Source organism: Sinocyclocheilus grahami, unplaced genomic scaffold (genome assembly GCF_001515645.1).
Source record: "Sinocyclocheilus grahami isolate Dianchi unplaced genomic scaffold, SAMN03320097.WGS_v1.1 scaffold411.1, whole genome shotgun sequence".
Taxonomy (NCBI): Eukaryota; Metazoa; Chordata; class Actinopteri; order Cypriniformes; family Cyprinidae; genus Sinocyclocheilus; species Sinocyclocheilus grahami.
In genome coordinates, this window is record NW_015505590.1 from 702,200 (window position 1) to 714,809 (window position 12,610).

Sequence of the window (12,610 nt, forward strand, 5' to 3'; positions counted from 1 at the left end):
TGATGTTGTGGGCACTGCGAAACTAGCCCAGGCCGTCACTCTGTTGCCCGAAAAGGAACATCTTGTGTGGGGTAAACTTCCGTTAAATACCCCTATTTCCATGGGAAGTACTGTTGTGATTGAGCCATCCAAGGCGCAGACCCACAAGAAAGGCATCATGGTGGGAAGAGTCATAGCCTCTATGTCTGGTGATGGATGGGTCCCAGTCAGGATCATGAATCCCCTTAATAAGGCTATTACACTGAGAAGGAACACAAAAATAGCTGATGTCTTCCCTGTTGTGGCTGTTGAGGACCTCAATGTGTACCCTGATCACAAAAACAATGAGATGGTGAGTGTGCAGAGCCAGAGCATCATTGGAGGCATTGAAGAAGGAGATTGCCCTGCCTTCAAGCTCCGTGAAAGCCTTCATAAACTTGGTCTTGGCAATTTAGATATTGAGTCATGTGAAGTATCCCACTATTGGAAGAGTCAGCTAGTACAGCTCATTATGAGGCATGAGGAAGTATTTTCTAAACATAAACTAGATTGCGGAGAGGCCAAGGAGTTTGTCCACCGTATTCGTTTATCAGACGATCGTCCCTTCAAGTTTCCATACCGCCGCGTTCCACCAGTGCAGTACCAGAAGCTGAGGAGCGTTCTCTCTGAGATGGAAGAACAGGAAATCATATGCAAGTCCAATAGTGAGTGGGCTTCGCCACTAGTGTTGGTATGGAAGAAGAATGGAGACCTTAGAGTGTGTGTGGAACACCGTTGGCTGAACGCTCGGACTGTTAAGGATGCCACCCCTTGCCTCACCAGGCGGACTGTTTGGCAGCTTTGGGAGGGAATGTAATCTTCAGTGCGATTGACTTAACCTCTGGGTTTTATAACATTGTAATGTCTGAAGAGGACAAGAAGTTCACTGCCTTCACAACTCCCATGGGCCTGTATGAATTCAACCGTCTGCCTCAAGGGCTCTGTAACAGTCCAGCCAGCTTTATGCGACTCATGACCAACATCTTCGGGGATCAGAATTTTCTCACTCTGTTATGCTATCTTGACGATCTTCTTGTGTATGCACCAAATGAAGAAGCGATCATTGAGTGGCTTGAGCTGGTGTTTTCTAGGCTCAGTGCACATGGACTGAAGTTAGCCCCGAAGAAGTGTCATTTTCTTCGGAGAAGTGTGAAATTTCTGAGGCATGTCATTGATGGCACTGGAGTGGCAACAGATCCAGACAAGGTTAGTGCCATCTCTGCCATATCTGTATCTGATCTGATGATGCCGGATGGAGTGGCTCCTTCACAAAAAAAGATAAAGTCATTTTTGGGAATGGTCTTATATTATCAAAACTTCATTCAAAACTGCTCCAGTATTACAAAGCCGCTATTCGCCTTGACTGCTGCACCCAGAGGAAAGAAGACCCCTGTGAGAGGCATTGCGTCATTCAAAAGACTGAACCCTGATGATTGGAAGCAAGAGCACAGTGTGGCGTTTGAAAAACTAAAGACAGCCCTGTTAGAATCTGTTGTGCTGGCTCACCCTGATTTCAGCCGGCCATTCATTTTATGTACTAATGCGTCTATGGATGGGTTAGGAGCTGTACTGTCGCAGGTCCCAGAAGGAGAAATTAAGGCACGTCCCGTTGCCTTTGCCAGTAAAGCTCTCACTCGTGCACAGGCCAGATACCTTGCTCATCGTCTAGAGTTTTTGGCTCTGACGTGGTCCGTCTGTGACAAGTTTAGTCACTGGTTAAAAGGACACGACTTTACTGTGTGGATGGACAACAATCCTTTAACATACATTATGACGAAGCCAAAGCTTGATGCATGCGAGCAGAGGTGGGTGTCTAAGCTGGCCCCCTATAGCTTTAGCATCCAATACATACCTGGCAGTAGAAATGTGGTCGCAGACGCTTTGAGTAGGCAGCCCTTCATCCGTGGGTGTGTCAGTCGGAGGCCGTCTGAGCCGTACAGTGTGCTGTTGGAAGAAGCGGAGCAAGTCCGAGAGAACTCCATACAAGATGTTATCAGGTTGAGTGCAAACAACTGTAATGTTGAACATTACTCCTGTGCAGGTTCAGAATCAAGTTCACTCACTAATGTTGAAGTGTCGGTGATCCTTGATATTCACACAGAGTGGGAAGTAGGCACGAGGGATAGGGCAGTCCAGTGGCTCACTCAGGATACCCACCAGTTGTTGTCTCCAGGTCCTAGTCCCCTGCCAGTTTTCTCATTGTGGGAGTTATAGGAGAAGCAGCAGGATGATGCAACCCTGTCAAGAGTCTTGTTCTATGTGAGCAGAGGAAGAAAACCATCTAGACGTGAGAGAACTGGAGAAACTCACAAGGTAATTAAAACACTTAAACAGTGGGAGAAGTTCAAAATGCTTGACGGTATACTATACCGAGTGTGCAAGGATATCCTGACACGTAAAAGGAGATTGCAATATGTTGTTCCATGTTCGTTGGTGAAGCAGGTTCTTCAAGGCATTCATGATGAAGCTGGGCATCAAGGTCAGGGTAGGACTATATCCCTTGCGAGACAGAGGTTCTTCTGGGTCAGTTTGGAATGGGACGTGCGTGAGTATGTTAAATGTTGCAAGCGCTGTGTAGTGAGCAAAACTCCAGAACCTGGTCGTAACAGACCACTTTACCAAGATGGCCCACGCTTTCCCTTGTAAAGACCAATCGGCTAAGCAAGTTGCAAGGCAGTTGTGGGATAGGTACTTCTGCGTGTCCCAGAAAGGATCCATTCGGATCAAGGTGCCAATTTCGAGAGCCAGGACGTTGCTGGAGTGAGGAAGTCAAGAGCAACTGCGTATCACCCAATGGGCAATGGTCAAGTCGAATGGTTCAACAGAACTCTGGGTGGTATGATAAGGGCGTTGCCACCTAGGGCCAAGCAGAAATGGCCACAGATGTTGCAATCGTTAACTTTTGCTTATAATTGTACAGCCCATGAGTCGACTGGGTTTGCGCCCTTTTACTTGATGTTCGGCAGGGTTCCCAAACTCCCAGTGGATGTGATGTTCAGCAGTGTGGAGTGGGACGATGTCCTCATTGGTTATGATGCATACGTGAGGAGATTGAGGGATGATTTGAAAGAAGCTTTTGCCCTTGCTCAGAAGAATGCTGAGGTCAGTCAGTGACGCCAGGTAGACCTATACAACAAGAGGACCAAAGGTTGCCGTATTGAAGTTGGGGACCAAGTCTTACTGGTTAACAAAGGCAAACGTGGTCGCAGGAAATTGGCGGATAAATGGGAAGCCACTCCATACACAGTTGTTGCCTTAAATCCTCAATGTCACACCTACCGTATCCGCAACACCCACACTGGTCAGGAAAGGACTGTTCATAAGAACTTGCTCCTTCAAGCTAACTTTCTGCCAATTGAGGTTGAGGGAGTTGAACCCTAATTCAGTGACTGCAGTGAACCAGCTGATGACTGTAGCGGAGCAGCATTGAGTGGTGCTATAACGCCCATGTCTGAATGCGGCAATGCAGATCGAACCGCCAACTGGGTGGCAGGGATTGTGGCCCCAGATGACAACCTGAGCAGTACATCTTCCAAGACAGAGAGTGTCCCTCCATTAGCTGTGGATTCTGAGACCGCACAATCTGTGTTTCCAGCAACACAGGATGAACTTTTGGAATGTGACAATGTTTCTGATCATTCAAGTAATGGAGGATTGACTTGTGACGCAGTGATATCTCCATCTGTGGGAGGTTCAGTTGATGTTCAGACCTCTGATCCTGTGGATTCACTCCTAAATCAGGTGGTGACTCAAGTCAGAACCAGATTTGGCAGGCTTGTAAACAGGTTGATTCAGAACATGACACAAAACATGAAGATTAGCAGTTCAGTTAATGGGGTTACCAGGTCTTTATTGACATAGGCTGATTAAGCTGTTACATAGATCATACAAGTGTTTCTTTTGAGGTTATTTATGTCACATCAAGTTGAGAAGACCAACATTCAGAAATCTTTCAGCTACATTTAACAGTAGCTGTCACATTGAAATCAAAGTAGTGATGTTTGAAGCACCCTATTTACAAGTGTTCTCTTAGTAGGCCTGATCACCCTGCTTAGGTCACTTTCCCTGTGGGTTGGGAAGCATATGTTGCTGTGTTGAATGTACTGAATGTCAGTTGAGTTATTCTGTTTGTGGCTTTTCAAACAGCTATTTATCCATATTATCCAAGTTTTGTGAAGTTCAGCGGGGAGAATGTAGCTGGTTCAAATATTACAAAATATAATGGATATTGTTAATGAACTTCATCAAAGTTTTTTTTTTTTGTGTGTGTGCTTCATACTTGTGTTTGGGGTTATAATGGAGCATAATGTTCATAATTAATTCTAGTGGGAACTGTTCATGCAGAATATTGTCTTATATGGGGCACATATTGGTGATGCACATCATACCTCGTGCGATTGTGCGAACAGCGCCATCTTTAGAAGCACATATGCTGCTGACGGGGTCTGTTGTACTTTCACTCGCTCTTCAAATGAGAGTGCTGGTAAGGACATTCCTCCAAGTGTAAACGATGTCATCAATGAATTTCATGAGATAAATCATGTTTAAGTAATGTAAGACTGTGATGTCATGAAATTTAATGCGATGAATTGCATTTTGAATGTTTTACTCTTTTGAGATTGGTTTTGCTTACTAGCTTTCTCCATGCTGTACGGGCAGACTGAAGGGGAGAGAGGTGTATCCCAAAAAAGTTTAATTGTGCTCTGTGTGTTTCTGCAGGTATGTTTGTTGTTTATTGTGTTTATATATTGAAACATGTTTGAAATGTGTTTAATATCAAGCTTATATGAGTTTGATAAATACAAAAAAGAGTGAGGTCTGTATGCAAACGTGATGTTGTCAAATTGATATTTTTGTGTGTGTAAAATCTGTAACTTTTGACTTTTTCCCCATTTAATTAATTCACTGATGCGAATAAGCGGTGAGGAAACTTTATTTTATATTATTTCATATGCCATATAATGGTGACATGTATTTTGTGACTTATTTAATTTATCTTATGCTTTATAACTGTTAAATGAGTAAATTAAGATCTTTAGAAGCACATATGCTGCTGACGGGGTCTGTTGTGCTTTCTCTCGCTCTTCAAATGAGAGTGCTGCTTTCTCCATGCTGTACGGGCAGACTGAAGGGGAGAGAGGTGTATCCCAAAAAAGTTTAATTGTGCTCTGTGTGTTTCTGCAGAATAAAACATCTTGAGACTTCCTCCACCCGCATTGTCTTTATTGAGAATAACAAAACACAACCAGAGTAAATCTGCTACAGTCACACCAGATACTGACTGGCTTTTGGACCCCCCCAATACAGTAAAACTGCACATTTTAGAGTGGCCTTTTATTGTGGCCAGCCTAAGGCACACCTGTGCAATAATCATGCTGTTTTTATATATTTTTTTTGTGTGTATATATATATATATATATATATATATATATATATATATATATATATATATATATATAGTATGTCGGTCCCTAATCATGACATTAAGGGTTTTACTAAGGAGCCCCAATCACCTGAGTTTAAGAGAAAAGGCCAATAAGAATTGGCAAGTGGATTTTGCATGCCAAGCCACTCCTCATATACTGTATATATAGCTCTCTGACCCAGAATCGGACCCAGAGCTGACGGCCATGCTTGCCCAGGCAGCCGTGAGCATCAGGCTGGAGGTGAGTTCACCCCTCAGCCCTGAGTGCTCATGGCTGGATGATTGGATTCTCAGCGCGGAGCACCGCTTTATCCCAGAGGTGCATAAAGAGGTCACAAAGTCATGGAAGGCCCCTTTTACAGCCAGAAGCCACTCATTGCCCTCCTCTGTCCTCACTACTCTTGATGTTGGTGCAGAACTTTGATGTTCCCCAGGTGGATAGAGCGGTTGCGATGCACCTGTGCCCGCAAAACGCCACCACCTGTAGGAACAGTCCACGCCTCCCTTCCAAAGCCTGTAAGCGGACATCAGCACTTGCTGCCAAACCTTACAGTGCTGCATGCCATGGCAATCCTGTAGGTCCACCAAACCAAGGCATTTAAACAGATGAATGAGAGTAGTACTGATCCAAGGTTGATGTAGGAGCTGTGTACGGCAACTGACTTCGCCCTCCTAGCCACTAAATTCACGGCGCAGTCCCTCGGGCAGGCAATGTCCACTCTGGTGATCCAAGAGTGTCACCTCTGGATCAACCTGGCACTTTCTTGATGCTCCCATCTCCCAGACTGTTTGGTGACACTGTCTAGGACTTTGCCCATCATTTCTCGGCAGTACAGGAGCAGACTGAGGCCATCAAGCACATCTTGCCCCAATGTGACCCTCCTTTTGCCACCATTCTGTCGAGGGCCGGCCAACTGTGTTTTCCTCAGCTGCTCTCTCCCACGCTGAAGTAACACCAAGGCCAGCAAGTCGAGCCTCACACAGGAAGGTGGCGCCCCCATGTCTCATGCTGCTGCTAAGTCTTCTAAGAAGACGGCGAAGCGGCCTTGACATGGGCAACCCGGAGATTAGGTAAGCTGCTTTTTTGCAGGAGGTGGTGGGCACATCACCACTCCTTCCTCCGGAGGAGGGCAGGATAATTTTTTGTTTCTTTTTCTTTTTGTTCCGCTTCTGGCTCAACGGCCAGCGGTACCCAACTTTTAAAAAAAAAGAGCAGTTTCCTCTTCTTCCAGGTTGTGTGGCTCATGGGTTGACAATGAGCAATGCACTGTTTCCTCATTCGGCCCTTATCGCGGCCAAGAGACCATGTCTCGAGGACGCAATGCTTTCCTCATGTGTCTCTAGCCAGTCCCTCCATGGACACTAGGAATCCTGTCAGTGTGACACATTGTCTGCCAGGTCTGACCCAAGACGCTATGCCTTCTGGGCCGACCAGCAGGATTCCCCACCACTGCACTACCACGTGTATGTAGGTTGTCCATTTGGTGGCACAATCAAAATCAACAAAAGAGCAATGATATACAAGTGTTATAACAAGTCTCAGTTAGCTTAACGCAGTACCCATAGCAAGAGTTTTTTAAATAATAAATAAAAAGAAAACAGAATAGAAAAAGAATAGAGCAAGCTAGTGTTAGAGGTCTTTTTTGCTTTTGTTAATTGTATAATAAATGAAAAGAGAACAGATAGAATACAAAAACATACGTCTGAAGTAATGAATTTAGGTAAAGGGGTGCAGAGCCAGTGGTGGTTTTGTAGGCAAACATCAATGCCTTTGAATTTTATGTGAGCAGCTATTGGTAGCCAGTGCAAATTGATAAACAGAGGTGTGACGTGCATTCTTTTCAGCTCGTTAAAAATTAATCTTGCTGCCACGTTCTGGATTATTTGTAAAGGTTTGATAGAACTGACTGGAAGACCTGCCACGAGAGCATTGCAATAGTCCAGCCTGGACAGAACAAGAGCTTGAACAAGGAGTTGTGAAGCATGTTCCGAAAGAAAGGGCCTGATCTTCTTGATGTTGAATAAAGCAAATTTGCAGGACCGGACAATTTTAGCAGTGTGGTCTGAGAAAGTAAGCTGATCATCAATCATAACTCCAAGGCAGGGCCGGTTAGACATTAGGAGGCCCTAGGCAAAATTCATGTTGGAGGCCCCCCACCCCAAGAAAAAGCACTTGAAACAAATACAATCCCTAACCTTTTTGTTTATACAACATTTCAATTTATATTTAGCATATTTTTACTTATACAGTTCAAAAGTTTGGACACATACTAATTTTAATGTTTTTTTAATAAAGTCTCTTATGCCCATCAAGCCTGGATTTATTTGATCAAAAATACACAAAAAAACAATAATATTGTGAAATATTATTACAATTTAAAATAATGGTTTTCTATTTTACTATACTATAAAGTATATTTCTGTGATCAAAGCTGAATTTTCATCAGCCATTACTCCAGCCTTCAGTGTCACATGATCCTACATAAGTGATTCTGATATGCCGATGTATTATCAATGTTAGAAACAGTGCTTAATGTTGATTTTATAACCTGTGATACTTTTTTCAGGATTTGTTGATTATTAAGAAGTTGTTTAACACATCCTTGCTGAATATTACTGTTTTTTTCTGTATTTTTGATTAAATAAATGCAGGCTTGATGAGCATAAGACATTTCTCTCAAAAACATTAAAAATAGTAATGGGTCCAAACTTTTGACTGGTTTTACAACTGGTACTTTATGTACATATTAATCAAACTTTATCTAAGGTAATCTCTTTTTTTGTTTGATGAAGATGTTATTGTTGTTATTATTTTGCTGTTTTATTCAATTTATTCACAGTTCCAGAATACCACTTCAGTAGAAAGAGCTAGATAAGTAGATAAGTGCTTTTATAATTTTTTTCCTAGCTGGGTATGGGCAGGATTTCTCCCTCCAATTTAATCAATATTGACTACAGATATTGTCATATTATTAATATCAAAAATATGATATTATGTATTGCATTGTTACCTTAAATATGTTATATATAAATATACTGTATATATATATATATATATATACACACACACACACACACAAATCAAGTGGAAGAGAAAGACTACTAAGCAGAAAAAAGTTATTTTCTAGTTGGTTGAAACTGAAATTATAAGTGTTATGTCGTAGTTGCAGTATAATGTAGTATCATCAGCAGAATTTAGAAGATACACACATTTGAGATCCTTTATTTGAAACATTAAAAAAAAATTCTAGTGTGTTTGCTTTTTAACTTTGAATACAAACTTATTTGCTTTTACTTTTGTAGCTATTTTGATAGTCAGCTCCCGACGCGATGTCATTCACTATGCACAAATTCAAGTGTCGCGTCTGGGTGCGTCAACGGCGCTCGCGCTTTTTAAAACTCGTAATAGAGCGGTGAATGATCTTTCCAGAAATGACGCTGATCGACAGAACAAGTTTATATTTAGAATACATTGCATCGCACAGTTCGCAGCAGCTGATGGATGCGTTCGTTGCGCAGACATTCAGAAGGCGGGACCCGCTTTGAAACTGCAACATTAATTTGTTTAATTGCAGATGAGTGACAATTCAAATATATCCAATGAACAATGAGGCTAGAATTTGCTGCCGGTGGACTAGCATATAGGGGATGTCATGGTTATGGAGGCCCCTCCTCAAAGCACGAGGCCCTAGGCAATTGCCTGCTCTGCCTATAGCTAGCGCCGGCCCTGCTCCAAGGTTTCTGGCTGTTTTTGAAAGAGTTATGGTTGATGTGCCTAACTGGATGGTGAAATTGTGATGAAAGGATAGGTTTGCTGGAACCACAAGCAGTTCTGTCTTGGCAAGGTTGAGTTGAAGGTGATGGTCCTTCATCCAGCAAGAAATGTCTGTTAAGGGCCTTTCGCACCACAGAAACCATTTCATAGTACCAGAACTACTTGTGGAACTACCTACTTTTTGGCGTTTTCGCACCACCGGAACTGGATGTGATTTTAGTACCAAACTGCCTTTTTCGAGAAACAAATGAGCTCCTACTCCGGAGCAGGTGTGTTTACTATTGTCACTTTGCATTATTGACACACTATTTTCCTAATTAATGCTGTACAGTTGCTTTGAAACAATCTGTATTGTTAAAAGCTCTATATAAATATAGGTGACTTGACTTGACTTGACTAAGAACATGTAATAGAGCGATGTGTTTAAAGAGAATAAAAAATAATATTAAAAAGAGATCAGTCCTTTCTGTTGTTTATTAATTCAAGCGGTGATTGTCCTTTGACGCTGTACGTAGTCATGTCACTGGAATTCGAGTGATTACTGTCCCAACAGAGCTGTTTTTGACAGGGTAAAAAGGGTGTTGTTTTACACTACCATTGAGAAATTTTAACCAAAGTATGTTATAGACTTTTCATTTAGACCCTAAAGAATCATATCAATTTGTGGAAAATGGGCCTCCATTGACCCCTTTAAGTGATCTGCCACCTGTTACCCTCCACCTTGAAAGTGTATGTTGCTGCTATCACAGCGCATCACAAAGCAGTGGATGGCCAGTCGGTCCCTAAGCCACCCCTCATGCCCTCCTGGGATCTTACTGTTGTCCTGGCAGAACTTCAGAGAGATCCCTTTGAGCTGCTAGAGTCAGTTGAGCTGAAGATCCTGCCTTTCAAGACAGCTTTCCTGACCGTGTTCACCTCCATCAATAGGGTCAGGGACCTGCAAGCATTTTCGGTAACCGAAGAGTGCCTGGTGTTTGGGCCGGCCTACTCTCACATTATCCTGAGACCCCGGCCTGGATACGTCCAGAAGTTTCCCACTACTCCCTTCCCGGGACTAAGTGGTGAACCTGCAAGCACTGCCCCTTGACAGACCTGCTCTGTCTATTTGCCCGCAGTAGTTCCATCCCTACTCCCAGGTAGGACCTGCCTCAGAGATCCATTCTATATGCAGTACTGCCCCTAGGTCAGTCCATATCAGTATCTCCACATGTCACCTCCCTTTGGGTAGGATGTGGTCTCCGTAGCGGCCTTCTCCTTTGGACCTAGGCACACTTCCCCAACATTCCATCTAGCCTAGCTGTAAAAAAAAAGATCTGAAGCAATTTTTTTCTGAACGTTGAAATTCCTTCTGTTAAAAATCTGCATGGCCTTTTCCAGTAGCAATGTTCTCACCTTTGGAACCTATTGGCTTCAAAAGCTCAGTGAATTTTGTAGGGTTTTTACTATTTATCCATCGGGGTCATTTACAGCTCTTTGGGACCGTGTTTGAAGTCAGATGGGGGAGATGATAGTGGGGCTGGTTAGAATCTCCTTGACGGCGAGGAACCATTTGGCAATTTAAAACCCCTATACAAACGTAAAGTATCTGACCAGAACTGTAATTTATATGCAAATGTCAAAAGCCTAAAAGGGGTCTCTTAAGCCATAAACACCCAAAGATCATGCATGATTCTACACAGATGCTACAATTTGCACTGGGGCATTGGGAAGTTTACGACTTATGCGTTGGAATTTGCCTTGGAACGCCGTGGCTTGTAAACATTTGTAGCCCCACAAGTTGTAATTGTTCAGCAGTTGTGAAATTATATTGCATTTATTGTGCCAGAAAATTATAGTGTAAAAAATTGCTGTAAAAAAACAGCCAATTTCTAACAGTAAAATATTGTTATTTCAATAGACAGTATAACCCTGTAAATTAACAGCCAAAAGTCCGTAGATTAATCAGTTGCTGTAAATTTGCAGCATTTAACTGTAAACCCATTGGCAGCCGAAAAAAAAACAGTCTTGCACTGTAAAAAGCAGCATTTGGGGGTGGGATTTAAAAAAAAAAAACATCACCCTGTAGCGACATTTTGGAGAGTATCCGCTGGACGTAAACAGCGTAATGTTATGTTATATAACGTAATGTCTGCGTCACGCCGGATCTGTTTCCTACATTGTTGGAATTTGATCTGAACGAAAACAGCATATCCGTGTGATGCAGCTGACACAGAACAGCATACGTTGTTTACGTCCAGCTGATACTCTCCAAAATGGCGCTACAGGGTGATGCGGAGGAGACGAATTGTTGAATAAAGTTGTTTTTTTTTTCTTTTGCACACAAAAAGTATTCTCATAGCTTCGGAAAATTACAGTTGAACCCCTGATGTCACATGGATTATTTTACCAATCTCCTTGCTACGTCTCTGGACTTGGGAACATTTCAGTTGTATTGTTGTCTATGCAGGGTCAGACAGCTCTCAGATTCCATCAAAAATATCTTAATTTGTGTTCCGAAGATGAACAAAGGTCTTAGGGTTTGAAACGACATGAGGGTGAGTAATTAATGACAGAATTAATTAAAAGGGTGAACTATCCCTTTAAGAAAATTAGTCATGGTTTTAACACAAATAAAACCAAAAATCATGGTTCTTGTAGTCATAGTAACCACAAATTAACCATGGTTTTGTTACTTCAAATAATAATTTACAAAGAAGTATTAAGGTGATAATTTTTGTGGTTATAAAAACCGACCTAAGCCAACAATAGCCTTTCAAATGACTTAAAATGCATTATATAAAAACAATGAGGCAATAATGATTGGTTAATTAATAATTATATGGTTTCATTGAATAGCACTGTTAAAATACATAATGTAATACAAAATAAACGTCTCAGGTTACTTGTGCAAACGTGCACACACTTGAAATACCGTTCTAGGGGTTCTTGTGGCACCCTGAAAGAACAGCCCATAGATAGAAATAGCACATCCCCAAAACGCTATGTCTACGGCTATAATTCTCAACGAGAGGGGGCTCGACCTGCAGCATGACTGTAAAATCAGAAGGGTGAGCATACTGCAAGCTAGCCAAACACTCAGCGCATCAGGGAGGCAGAGGAAGGGCCTAATTCACCTGATGCTGCTGGTTCCAGGTGCTCTGGAGAAACAGAGAACTCAAATTCTCATGTGAGAGGAGAACTCTGAATTTAGAGGAATAACGTTGCTTATTCCAGGTAACCCTTTGATAAAGGGGAGCACTGCTCAATACTACCACGAGGACAGCCCATGGAGCGAGGAATCCAACTCCTCAGAGAGGATTAACGCTCGAAAGAAAACACCATACTCACACCTCAATGGTGAGGGGAGCGATGCTTAGGTCTTTTACTTACCTTCCTTTGACCCGCGACTCTTA

The 12,610-nt window shown here is 42.5% G+C and overlaps 1 long non-coding RNA gene across 1 annotated transcript; it reads left to right on the top strand.

Annotated features, from left to right (window-relative positions):
- The first annotated feature begins 4,430 nt into the window (after window positions 1-4,430).
- LOC107550997 (uncharacterized) lies at window positions 4,431-5,276 on the top strand. Its single transcript, XR_001604718.1, has 3 exons — window positions 4,431-4,501; window positions 4,655-4,737; window positions 5,203-5,276. It is a non-coding gene; the product is annotated as an uncharacterized lncRNA (long non-coding RNA).
- The last annotated feature ends 7,334 nt before the right edge of the window (window positions 5,277-12,610 follow it).